The sequence below is a fragment of the Cuculus canorus genome, chromosome 29 (assembly GCF_017976375.1).
Source record: "Cuculus canorus isolate bCucCan1 chromosome 29, bCucCan1.pri, whole genome shotgun sequence".
Taxonomy (NCBI): domain Eukaryota; kingdom Metazoa; phylum Chordata; class Aves; order Cuculiformes; family Cuculidae; genus Cuculus; species Cuculus canorus.
In genome coordinates this window covers 1777914-1791335 of record NC_071429.1, presented here as the reverse complement: position 1 = coordinate 1791335, position 13422 = coordinate 1777914, and positions in this window count along the sequence as shown.

The following is a 13422-nucleotide window of genomic DNA, read 5'->3' as shown; positions in this document are numbered from 1 at the left end:
GTGCTTATGCACGTGTGTGTTTGCGTGTGCACATTTACGTGTGTGCCTATGCATGGGCGTACGTTTGCATTTGGATGCGCTGCAGAGGTGTATGAGCGTCGGCTGGGCGATGGATGGATGGATGGATGGATGGACGGACGGATATGCGGATGGGTGAGAGGATGGACACAGAGACACAGGTTAATATGGGGTGACTGCTACAAAAAAAACCAAAATTAAGATGTGGGTTCAGGTTGTGCCTGGGATGGAAGTGAAAGTTGCCACTGTGTGGTTCCTGCACCAAAAGAGAGTGGGACTCTGTGTTTTGGTTATTGCTCCATCCCAGACAGTCCCATTGGACAAGAGACAAAGCTCTGCTGTCCCTGGAGGTGACATCTGTCCTGGGATTTCATCCAGGGTGAGGGCAGACAGAGAGGGAGAAAATAAATGTATTTATTTGGAAAGAAATGCAGCTTTTTGGGGGGTAATCTCTTCACTTTTATGTTCCAGAGAAAATGAACCAAGCATGATGACACTCAAGGATGGCACTCAAGGATGGCACAAGGAGATGGGCAAGGGGACAATAAAAAACAGGGTTTGGGAAGGCCCTGCATCCTAGCAGTCCTGGATCAGCTGATGGACCCATACCCCAAATACCACAAGGCCAAGGGGAGGATGGAGTGTGCATGCCCCTGGTATGGATGAGGCCAGATGTGGCCAGGTCCTGGCTAACCGCTGCTCCTGTTGTTTTCAGGAGGGTGGAGATGTCCTCATTGTTCTCCTGAGGGACACCAAGGGACCTTGTTTGCTCTGACCTGTGGCAGCTGTTGGCACGTCTCCGTTGTCTGGGGACCATGAGCTCCCTGTCACCCCTGATAGTGGGACAGCAGTGGGGACAGCTTCATTGTCCCAGGGGGCTGGGTAGGGTGCTGAAACTTGAGCAAATTTGGGCCTAAAATGGACAAAGAGAACCACCTGTTCCAAATTTGGGCTTGGAGAAGGGAGGGAGTAGTTCTCTCTGGGGACTGTTAACTCTGAAGCCTACTGCCCAGCCATGAGAGTGGGAGAAACCAAGGTGGAGGGAACAGAGCAGGGGAAGGTTGCAGGAACAAGAGACCTTAGAGCAGCAGTTCATCTCCATCCAGATCAAGAAGACAAAAAAATATGGAAGCTAGAAAGTGTTCCCAGGAGCAGGACACATTCCGTGGAGGCACAAACTGCCCATGGTGGAGGCTCAGGTTTGTGGCTCTGGGTTCTCAGCATGTGGGATACACCGAGCACCCCACGAGCACCCTGGGGTTCAACCTTCCCCTCGGCTCCATAACGACCCCTCCACGGTGCCAGGACTTGCTGGTTCACTCTGCTGAGCCATGAATTGAGTTTGGCTCAGTGTGGGAAATAGTAAAATCTATCACAAGGAGGCAAAGAACAAGGAATGTCAAAAGCAGATGCCATTGGGTCTTGAAGAACACTTGCAATTTTCCGAAGTTGGAGTTTTGCCAGTAAAATTTTTCCTCTTCTTCCTCTTGTCTTTGCTTGATCTCAATTGCCTTAAAATAAAAAATAAAGGTGACTGAAATCACGGGTTTTCAGGTTTCCCTTCCCCTCCCCTTCCCTCTTTCACTCCCTCTCCCTCTATCATTTCTCCGTTCCTCTCTCCCTTCTTTTCTTCGCCATAGAGGCCAGGACACACCGCAGGATTTGCAGGATCATCGGCTTATTTCACCTTCAGTGCCCTCTGCCTGCCCCAAAAGCTGCTTCAGAATTCCCAAATTCACCTAAAAAGCCAAAGTTGCAGCGTTGCTCCAGCTAATCCTGACCAGTCAATTAAATCAGCTTGATAACTCTTAATTAAACTCCCCCAACTATTTATCCGTATCTGCATGCAAATATGCATGTCTATCTACATAACCACAGGCGTAACCGTAAATATATACATGCTTCTGTGTAGGCATGGATCCTTTTATCCTTAAATCTCTGGCTGTGCATAGATGAGCAGGGAAAGAGGAACAAATCATCTTTAAATTGCTTAACTTCTCCTTCAGGAACATTATTCCTGCCACGGAATGTGGAGCAAGCAGGATCGTTCACCATTAAATGAGTGACAGATGCAGGATTTGGGGTTTTGGGGGGGATGTCTGCGTGTCAAGGGCTATTTGGGGGGTAAATAAACTCTCCTGAGGCGATGTCTGAAGTCTCTGCCCATCTCAGGGGTCGAGGAGGCAGAAGCATCCTGAGCTTGAGCTTAAAGCATCCTGCACCGTTCCACGAGGCTCTGGTGTGGAAAACTCGAGGTTTGGTCCAGACTCTTATTTTTTTTTCTTTATTTTCCCGAGGAGAAATGGCATATTTGGAGATTTTTAACTCCTCGGTGCCAATAAATTCCCATTCTCTCTCCCGCCGGCTTTGCAGAGGGGTGGAAGACTGAATGCTGGAGCCGGTGGACACTGTGGGGTATCCGTGGGACAGCAAAGGCAAGGCAGAAAGAAAAAGCACCTATTTATATCCCTTTTTTTTTTTTTTCATATGGGACCGCTCCAGCCCTTGGGGAAGCTTCTACCAGGGCGAAATTCGTCGAAATAAAACCCTTTTACCCCGTGTGTTTTTTTTTCCTTTAATCCATAACGGCTGCAAAAATTAATTGGGGCAAAAAAATGAATTCGTGTATTATCCTCCTAAATCTGCACTCATGGCATCAAACTGGGGGGGGTTAATATTATTATTTTTACTAACGAGCTCATCTGCTTTCAAATGACCCAGCTCTCAAAAGACTCCGTTTTCTTTTTCTTTTCTTTGAAAACCTCCAATCCTCCCCAAATCCCGGCTCTTTTCCCAGGTGTTTGGCAAACCCATGGAGCAGCGTTGTAGGAGCAAAACCTTTTTACAAGGAGCAGCAAAGCCAGGAGTTTGCAAGAACCTCAAAGCACTGCTGGAAAAAATAAGGCGGAAATATTGATGTGGGGGTTGGAGAGAGGCAAAAAAGGAATTTAATCGGTAAATATTTGGAGCCGAGAAAGCTGATAGAGGCCGGTAACTGGTATTTATGTATTTGGCAGCAAAAAAAAATGGGAACAGAGCTGCAGCAAGAGGATCTCAGAGGGGAATAAATCCGGATGCTCACGAGTAGGTCGAAAATTGGCCAGTTTCGTGGGGGAAAAATAACATGAAGTGCAGAAGTGACCCGGCTGGGGCTCTGCCTGCAAATCGGGAAAGGAGATGGTGTTGCAAAAGCTTTGCATCATACCAAGAGAAATGGGGGGTTGACCGTTCTTTCTTATTTTTTCTCTTCGAAAAAAAAATCTTTTGCTCCGATATTATTTCAATATTTATCCTCAAGGAGTGAAAGGTAAGAGAGGGAGGAATTAACTTAAGGAAGATGCCAAAGCGACAGCAGGGATGATACCCAGGGAAAATTGCTGTTTTCCGTGAAACTTATGCCTAATTTTAATGTGAAGACCCAAACACAGGTTCTCTGTTTATTTTCTTTTTAGTGAGGCTGTTGATCTGCAGAGATAAAAAATGTCAATTTTTTTCCCAAAGCGCGATAAGTTTCTCCTCAGATCTTCAGGTGCCGCTGCCATGAACTGGAGAGAAGAAACCGGACCAGAGTGGTCCCTAAAAACACCTTTCGGGTTTTTTTTTCCCCCCGTAGACAGCTCTAAGAGTTCTCCAACTCACAGAGTGCATTTGCATACAATAAAATGATCTTACGTAAGGTTGATATAAGATGGGGAAATCTCTGCAGAAGCCACCCAACCACTTTCTTTCCCAGATCCAACAGAAGCCCAGGAGCTGCCGACCGTTCCCACCTCCCGCTCCCTGCCCTCGTGCGGAAATCTCCGTTAAATTCCTCGTTTCTCTTCCCCTAATTCCCCACCTGGTGAATATTTGGGAGAGATTCAACTCCAGAATTAACTCCTCGAGAGCAGGTGGTGAGTGCTTTGGCTTCTCCACCTGATCTGTAAAGGAAGAACAGAGGGGTCAATACCACTTTAAAAGCTTGAGCCCAAATGTCCCTGGGCGAGTCACCAGACGTTAATTAAAGGACATAATTATATAGTCATCATTGGAAAGGCACAACCTGCCATCGGACCTCCGAAGCGAGCTGTGGGAAGACGAAATACATAGCAAGACCTGGGATGCAGGTGTCCCTGCCCATGACAGGGAGGTTGGAACTGGATGGTCTTTAAGGTCCCTTCCAACCCAAACCACTCCATGATTCTATTCTACTCCTGCGATGGTTTTGCAGAAAGATTTGATAAGTGGCTCTTTTGGAGTTGTTTTTGTTTGGTTTGGCTTTTATTTTTAGCAAAAGGGGTAACGAGGAATTAATTGGAGAGTAAATAAAATGAGAGGCATCTCCGAGGGCTTCATCATCCCTCCCAGGCAGAGCTGGAAACTGGTTTATTTTCGGGATAGAGACATAGGGACAGATATAAGCACAGCGGGGAAGATGTGCCGGAAGAAAATACTGTGAGGGAGTGTCTTAAATATAGATCTGGTGTATAATCGGTGTGGGAATAGACAGATACATGCAGGGAAGGATGGAGGGATGGACGTGTGGAGGGAGGGATAGAGAGGGATGGATGCATCGCCCAGATTTTACTGGGCTCGCAGTTTACCCAATGCAGCCACAGGCTCTAAATAGTGGAGTTTTGATTTTACACCGACTTTCAGGCAATTTTTTAGAAACTGAGGTTCAGGAGCCAAAGAGGACTCTCACCTGAGCCACCTCCTGTCTTTGCGGGTCGCTCCCTGGGTCATTGTCCCAGCCTAAGTCCCTGTCCCGGCTTAAGTCCCTGACCCTGCGTGGGTCCCTGTGCGCATCCCTGTCCCTCCGTGGGTCTTTGTCCCTGTGTGCCTTTGCCGAATTTTGTGCAGATCAGGCAAACGGCTCTTACACCTGAACGCCAAATCTCTTACGACTCTAAAAATCAATATAAAAGAGAAGGAAACAAGCATCTTTTCACTTCATTTATACCCCCAGCCCTTCCCCCTCCTGCAAAGCAGGATGAATCCTCACCCAACGCCCAGTGTTATAGGGTAAAAACCGACATCATTTCTACAGAAGCCTTTTTATGTAAGATAAACCGCCGTATTCCGCAGCACCCACAGGTCCCCAGGAGCAACATTTTTGCCATCCTCCAATTTAACTCGTGTTTTCCCCAGCTCAGCAAGCACAAGACCCCCCCAGCCCATCCATACCCCCCCGTTCCTGCCTTCCCTGCTCATCTCTGACTATCCCCGAGGAAGACTCCGCTCTCCGCTCTTACCGTTTCACCCCGAAAAGCCCCGGCGTGACAACACAGAAGTCGATTTTTTCTTCACCTTGTAAAGTCGCATCCTCGAGAAAGAAAGGAAAAAAACCACGAAAAGGTTTCTTTCAGGAGGAGAAAAGCTCACAGGAGTCGTGAGGGTCACTCGTGTCATGCTGGAGCCTGAGAAAGCCTTGCAGGACAAGGAGGAAAACCACCATTTTTTGGCCAATAATGGAGCAAAATCCTTTTTTCACCCGTTTTTAACCGAATGCAGGGTGAAAATATATCTTACTGGTGATAAAGTTTTGCTGATGCTTTGGACGCTCTGGAGCTTGGGTCCTGCCAGGGCTTTTTCAGCCCGTCTCGAAGACCCAAACCTGCATTTGGGGTTTAATCTCGGGAAAGAAGACTTTCCTCGGGTTCTTAACGATGAAGGCAAACTAACATGAAATCAGTGTTATTAATGGCCCTGGAGGATAAATAACCATACCTGAGATGGAGGCACAGTCCCGCTCAGGGCTGAAAATCCAAGTTATTCCCATTCAGGCAGATAAATATCCTGCAAAACAAAAACCCAGCAAAACGGCCTATCCCACACACAACCCGCACAAGTTTTTGGGGAAAACACAGCCATTTCAGCCTCTCTCTGCCAAGGTGGAATCACACATTGCTTTATTTCCCTAAGCATTTCTTGTCTTTTAAATTTCAGCCCAGCAACTGATTTTTTTTTTTGGAACCGGCTGGGATCTCTCCATTTCCCAAAACCAACAATGTTTTTTGAAGAGAAATACCAGATTTTTTTTTTGTTTCCATTTTCTTGCTTCTTTGCTTATTGCACACATATTTTCCCTAGCTAATGCCTAATAAATCCCAGGTTCTCCATAAAGAGTTATACTTCTCCCATCGTGATGCTGCTTGGAATTGGAGCTTGCATGGCTCTTTTACGCTAGATGTGAATGCCTGGACATCGTTTGTGCCTGTTCATCATTTATATCTCTCTGTTTAATCCACACTAAACCCCAGCTTGGCAAACACAGTTCATTTAAGTTCAGTTTCTACCTCTGGAAATGAAACTTTAGTGTTTTGCTTTCGAAAACGTGAATAAACTTGGCAAAGAGCTCTCACTCTTCCTTCTCAACCCCTCCAAGCAGCCCTGAGGAGTGAAATAGTTGGACATCAAGTGGACCAAGGAGTAAATAGTTCGTGTGGGAGAAGCAGCCCTGAACACAGCTTTCATATAACTGATTCTGAAGGGTATTTGGCAAGTAAAGAAGGTTCCTTACGTTGGCTGATCTCCGTCCTTCCAAACGCATCTTGAGTTAATTTGGTACCAGGAGATGGGGGGAAAAAACCAAGCCCGGATCGCTGCAATTCCATGACCAAAAAAAAAAGGGGGGGGGGTGTTGAACCACAAATAAAGAAATAAAATTATATTTAAAGGGGAAAAAAATAAAGCCTCACCCAAGCGCAAATGGTAATAAAGCACCTGAGCGTCCCCAGCTCCTCTCTCTCTTTCTGTCCCTGAGAATATGAAGGCAGAAATGATGAGAAGGGATAATTAAGTGCTCTCTAGAAAACACTTTGTTGACACCAGCCGGACCAAATGGCCCCTTTTCCTTTTGTCAGTGCTTCAGGCGACCTCCTGTTTTAACTTGGAATTGAACTTGGACTTCCGACCAGACAGAGGCCCTAAATTGATGCAGAGATTTTATTTGTCTGTCTCCGAATCTCTTAGTCAAGAAGCACCGATTACACCAGGTCAGCCTGGAAATAATAACAATAATTAACGAAGGGGGGGGGGGGGCGGGAATTGCCGAGAGTTGGGACATTCCGGAGTGGCTGTAAAAGAAGAAAAAAAAAAAAGAAAAAGCCCTTATTTGCCTCAAAAAGTGATGTGGATGGGGAGGAGGAGAGAAAAAGGGCTGCGGGATTTGGGGAGCCCCCCGACAGTTTGCCGCATCCCCGCCTTGTCCCCCCCCTGGGGTGATGGGTTAGAGAAGTAGGACCAAGAGGTTTTTATCCCTTTCCTCTTCTCCCTCTCAACTTCAGCACGGGGTTAGGGAGGGGAAAGGGGAAAAATAAAAGGGATAAAACGCGGTAATAAAGCCACGGGGTTGGAGACGGCGAGGTTTGGCTTCGCAAATCCACCTCTGGCCCTGTCTTGGGGTGAGGTGGAGAGATTTTTTATGTGTATGTGTGTGTTATTTTACATATGTAAATATATATTTACACGAAAGCTTAATAATAATATAAAATACACCCTTATCTGTATTTTTATAGGTAAATATATAGGTGTATATTTCTATATTATTTTATTTTTTTCCTTTCTGGATAGCAAAACGCAGGGAAGCCAAGGCAAAACACACTAAGAACATCAGGTTTAGCAAATCCCCTTGTGCCAAATTACGGGGGGTCCTGGGAAGGTGCTGGGGGCACCGCTTTGTGGATGGCAGTTAAAAAAAAAAAAATCACCAAGAGAAAGGCTGAACAACAGCCTCGGGGTGGATCCTCTCCAAACAGGTTGCAGGAATCTGACAGGTTAGGAAGGAGAAAAGCCGGATCGTCTCGGGTCAGGCTCAATTCCCCATCTGACACCCCCGAGACTGTTTGACCCAGCCGGGGAGGGGAGTGGGAAGGGGGGGAGTAACTCCAGATTGTGTTTCCATCCTGGATGCGTCTCCCCTCCCAGCTCCATCTCTCTCTAAAATCATTGAAATTAAAGATCAGCTTGGGGGGTGGTTGGTTATTTTAATTCCCTGTATAAACCTCTCCAAAGCAAGAGATGGGAGTGCAGAACTGGTGATAATCCCAAAGCCTGGGACAAACATAATTTAATATAAAACTCTGGTTGGTTGGTTTGTTTGTTTGTTTTTCAGGTGGCTTTTTTGTCCCTTTTAGGGTGCAAAGCAGAGAAGACTGCATTTAATCTTCTTTTTCTGCGCTATTTCAGGCGTTGCTGTTGCAGGAACACTGCGAAGGCTCGGCCACAGCCTCCCTGGTTGCATTAATTCAGCAGTGAGGCCAACCAAGGATGCTGGGATTTAAGGAAAATAAAAAAAAAAATCTAAAAGTCATGCAAAGTTTGGGAAAAAAGCAGTCGACTTTGGCTTTTATTTATCCAAAGCACATTTTGAACCAAGCCTGGGAAAGCTTTCCTTGGACTCCTCTGCAAGGAGGATGAGATTGAGTGGAATAGTTTCTTCACTAAATTGGTATTCCAGTGGGAAAATTGGATGTTGAGCTCAGATTTTCTCATACCACGGGCTTTAATTTCCCGGAGGGCTCAAAAGCAAAAAAAAAATCTCCCCCACCAAAAAAAAAAATATATATATATAATGGAAAATCAGATTTCTTTCCCAATCAAGGTAGGGCTTTTGCTGCGTGTTTTAGAGGCACCAACAGCGGCTGGAGTCGATTTTCCTCCAATAAAACTCATACCTTGGCCATTTTCCTTTGTAATGGAGGTAGAAAGAATCATAAGGGAGGTTCTTCCTGCAGCAAATGCTGTATCGATGGGGGGGTCTAAACCTTTCAGACACCAACGAGGGGAGGAAATGGGGGAAAATAAGGTAAAAAAAGTGGAACATTTAAAAAGGAAACGTAAAATACTAATGTGCTGCAGCTTTGTGCTGAATTATTTCCATCTCTCCTTTAGCCGAAATAAAGGATTCCCTTTTTTCCTTTATTATCCAGCCCATTCTTTTTTTTCCCCTGGCAGACTCGGATGCTAAAAAGCGATTTTATGATAAAATTCTGCTTCGATGAATTTTCTTTAGGGCGAAGTTTCCCTGGTCTGGAGAAGCAGCTCTTGCCTTGGAGCAGCATTAGATTGGCACGAATGTAGGTGTTTGGCCAAGGACACATCCCTGTTTGCAGGGTCAGAGTCACCTTCAGAAGTTTGGGGCAGAAATCCCTCTTTTGGAGAGTTTGCCTTGAATATCTGCAAGTGGACTCAGCCTTCTAACAAATGCAATGCACTGGAAACCGCAATATTCGTGGCTACAAACATGCATTCACCTGCAAAACTGGGTTCAACCCTAAATTTCTGTGGTTTTCTTCTTTAAATGGGAGAGTGGCAATAAAGAAAACGGCTAATTTAGAGGAGAGAGGGCAAAAAACTGCCTTAAAACCCAGCAGCTAAAGTGTTGGAGAAACAACTCGCAGTTTTGTAAGGCAGAATAGAGCAAGGAGATATATATATATAAATAAATAGAATTAATTTTCTCCCCATGGACTCTGTTTCTCTTTTCCTTCCCAGCAGGAATCAAAATAAAGGAATAAATACTGAAGTTCTCTCCGGGTCTATCTTCAAGGCGGCAGAGAAAGAGAACCGAGCAAACCCATCCTTGGTTTCAGAAGAAGAAAATTCAGCTTCTTTCTTCTCGGAGCCCTCTGCTAGAGGGAGAGTGAACCGCTCCCTGCAGAAATATCCATATAAAACCTTTTTTTTTTTTTCCGGAGCAATCTGCAAGCCTGGAGCCGGCAGAAGGAATTTATAAGTCAAAATGAGCTAATATCGGTCAATTTTCCCCTCTTATTTCCCCCATTTAAACAATAATCCTGAGAATGTGATGCTGCGGGGATGGTGTGGAAGCGATGCGGGCTCTTCCAGCCTTAAATGCCCAAGCAGAGGAATATTATGCTGTAAAAAAAAAAGGGCTTGTGTTGTGGTGGTGGGGAAATGCTGTTTGAAAACAACAACCCTAACTTAACGAATGGATCTCACATCTGCTCTTCTTTCTAATTGCTCCTTCCTCTCTTCCTACTTTTTATTTGTGGGTACCACTCTCCTAAGCGGTTCCACATTTGGATAAGTGCAAACATCCCTGAGCTGGGTTGGGTTCATTCACCCGATCGCCCTCAAAGCTGACAAAGGAGAAGAAGTGAAGGGGAAAAAAATAAAAATAAAGAGCATTTAGGGAAAAGGAATCCTGGATTTCGGAGCTGAGGGGTGTTTGGCACATCGTCCCTCTCCTCCTTTCCCAACCGCCGACCCTTCCCCAGGAAATTACCGCTTTAAATGGGATTATTCTCTTTCACCTCTAAAAATTGACCTTTTTTCTTTCGTTTTCTTCTTTTTTTCTGTTTTTCTTCTTTTTTTCCTGTTTCCTTTTTTCTAGTTTTCTTCTGTTTTCCCCATGTTTTCTTCTCTTTCTTCTTGTTTTCCTCCTCTTTTTCCTTTATCTTCTTTTTCTTTTATTTTCTTCTCTTTTTCCCTTGTCTTCTCCTCTTTTCTCTTGTTTTCTTCTTGTTTTCTCTCGTTTTCTCCTCTTTTTCTCTTCTCCTTTCCCTTAATTTCTTCCCTTTTTCTCTTGTTTTCTTCTCTTTCTGTCTTGTGAGGTTATTCTCCTCTCTCTTTTTCCCTTGTTTTGTTCTCTTTTTCCCTTGTTTTCACCCCCTCCTCTAATTTTCGCCTTCTAACTCGTGCTCGTCCACCCAATTACCAAATCCAGCCTTCATTTCCCCGTGAATCGAGGTGAAAAAGCCCTTCTTCAAACCTGCCAGCACGATTTGCTGGTATTTTTCCTTTCACCGTGGCGTTTCCCTTCCACCTCCACTGCCCGCTCCGCGCATCCCCCGTTCCGCCTCTCTTACCCTTACCATAAATCTTTACATTTTTAACATTTAATCCCCTTCCCGCTCCGCGCAGATAGCACAGATGCTACAAAGTGTTAACTAGTTCATAAAAATTAAAGGCGCAAAAAAAATAGAGCGAGCTGCACAGGGAGGGAAAGGAGGGGTTTGTTCAGCTCCCCCTGTCCCTTCCCCCCCGACGTGGCGGACACCCGGCTTTAATTTACGTATTATTTCTTGCTCGGCTTCTTCCATCAGCCCTGCGAGCCATGTGGTTCTTGGGGTAGGGAGGGATGTTTCTCCTGGGTGATTGCTGGGTGGACTGGCAGCGCTTTGTGGAATCCAAAGGATGAGGGCACGGGCTTATTATTATTGTGTCTGGATATTTTATTTTATTTTATTTTATTTTATTTTATTTTATTTTATTTTATTTTATTTTATTTTATTTTATTTTATTTCATTTTATTTCATTTTATTTTATATTTGCATTGTTTCCTTCTAGTTCATTTTCTTCCGATTCATTCCCATTCACCCTATTCCATTCTATTTCATTCCATTCTAATTCCTTCCATTCTATTTCATTCCCTTTGTGTTATTTTTCTCTTTCCCCACCCCTGCCCCTATAGCATTTTTCGGCTCCCCCTTTTTAACCCAACTCGAAGCCTTTGGAAGGCGCCCACATTCCCAGCGTTCCCGGGGACCCTCTTGGGCTCCTCCGCCTTGAACTTGGACTTCGGCAGTTCTTTAGGATACCCCAAATCCCTCTCGGTCAGCCCAGAGCGGGGCAGGTTGATCTGGAATTCGCCTCTTAAGGGCTTCCTTTGAGGGGGGGACTCTCCCCTCCTCCAGAATTTGGGGCGGTTTCTGGGGTTTTTGCTTTTTTTCTGGCTGGTTTTGGTGCTCTTGGCAAGAGAGGGAGGAGGATGAGCGCACGGGAAGGGAGGGGGAGGGGGGGTCACCCTCAAACCCAGCAGCACCAAGGAAACTGCTGGGGACTCAAGGGGACACAAGCGGGGGGGAAGGGGGTGTACCTACTGATGGGGGACAGGTAGGGCCACCTGGAGGTTCCCTCTCCCGGCACTCCCAGGAAAACTGGGGGGAGGGGGCAGCACAGGCCGAGCTCAGCTCCCTTTCTACGGTCTATTCCTTCAAAATATACCATTTTCCCACTTTTTTTCCCGATTTCTATGCTTTTTGGGGTGGTGGAGACCTTTGAGCCCCCTCCCTCCCTTAAGAATTCCTCCCCAGGGGGTTCCCTGAGGGCTGCGAGCGCCCCTTCGAGTTCCCCTCCCTCCATCCCCATCCTTCCCGTCCATTTTTCTCTTTTTTTCCCCCAGTTCTTTTTCTGCCAATTCCGTGGCAGCGGGGCCCCGATTTCTGAATTATTTCACCTTTTTATAAACCCTCACACATCAGCGCCCCCCCCCGTGCCTCTCCCATCCCACTTCGCCCCTACCCTACCGAAATATTTACCCCCAAATTTTTCCACGCGTACCGAGGAGGCGAAAATTAGATTATTTCGGAGCCTGGGATGAAAACTGAGGGGGGAAAGGGGGGCGTTTGGGCAGGAATTTTGCCTTCTTTTCATTTTTTTCGCAAAGGGGGGAAGCACCTTACAAAGGGAAATCGAGTCAGGAGGTTGTCCTCGCACATGAAAAGGGCAGGGGGGGTGATGTTTGGCCTCCCCCTCGAAGCATCTTGGGGTGAATGCCCGTCGTTTCACCTTGAAATATAGCGGGGGGGGTGTGGATCTTTATGTGTGTCCCCCAATATATCGCTTAGAGCATCCTTCCCCGAGGGGGACTTCAAGGGAAAGGGAGAGGCTTTAAGGAAAATGTCTGTGTGAGCACTCTTCTCCGGGGGTGGCTTCAAGGGAAAGAAGGGGGGCCTTCAAGAGAAAGGTTCTCTGTAAGCATCCTTCCCCCGGGTGGGGGGACTTCAAGAAAAAGGGGGAGCTTCAAGGGAAAGGGTCCCTTTGGGCATCCTTCCCTGGGGAGGGAGGGGGCTTCAAGGGAAAGGGGGAGACTTTAAGAGAAAGGGTCTGTGTGAGCATTCTTCTCTCGGGGGGGGGGGGGGGGGGGCTAAAGGTAAAGGAGGCGCTTTAAGGGAAAAGGTCGGTGTGAGCATCCTTCCCGCGGGGTGGGGGGGGCGTCAAGTGAAAGGGGTTTCACGAGAACCTCTGTGTGCCGCGTGTGTTTAGGGGCGGGGGAGGACGGGACATGAGGACTCGAGGTGAGTCGGGGGTGTGTGGGGGGGGTCCCACCGCAGCCGACACGCGTGGGCAGGGACAGCCCCCCCCCCGCACCCCTCTGCTTCTCTTTGTGCCGCCTCCCCCCCTTCCCCCACGACGGCAGCCAATGAGCGCGGCGGCGGGGTCACGGGGGAGGGGCCCCGTCGGGGCGGGGGGGGGCGGGGGGGGGCGTGGCGGCGGCGGATTTCTTAATGGAGCGGCGGGCGGCGGGCGGCGGCGCATGCGCGCGGGGGCCCGATATGTTGGGGGGGTCGCGGGGCGGCGGGGCGCGGCGAGGAGCTTCCCCCGACGGCGGCCGAGGAAGAGGAGGAGGAGGAGGTGGATGTGGAAGCGGAGGAAGCGACGGGAAGGCATCGGCAT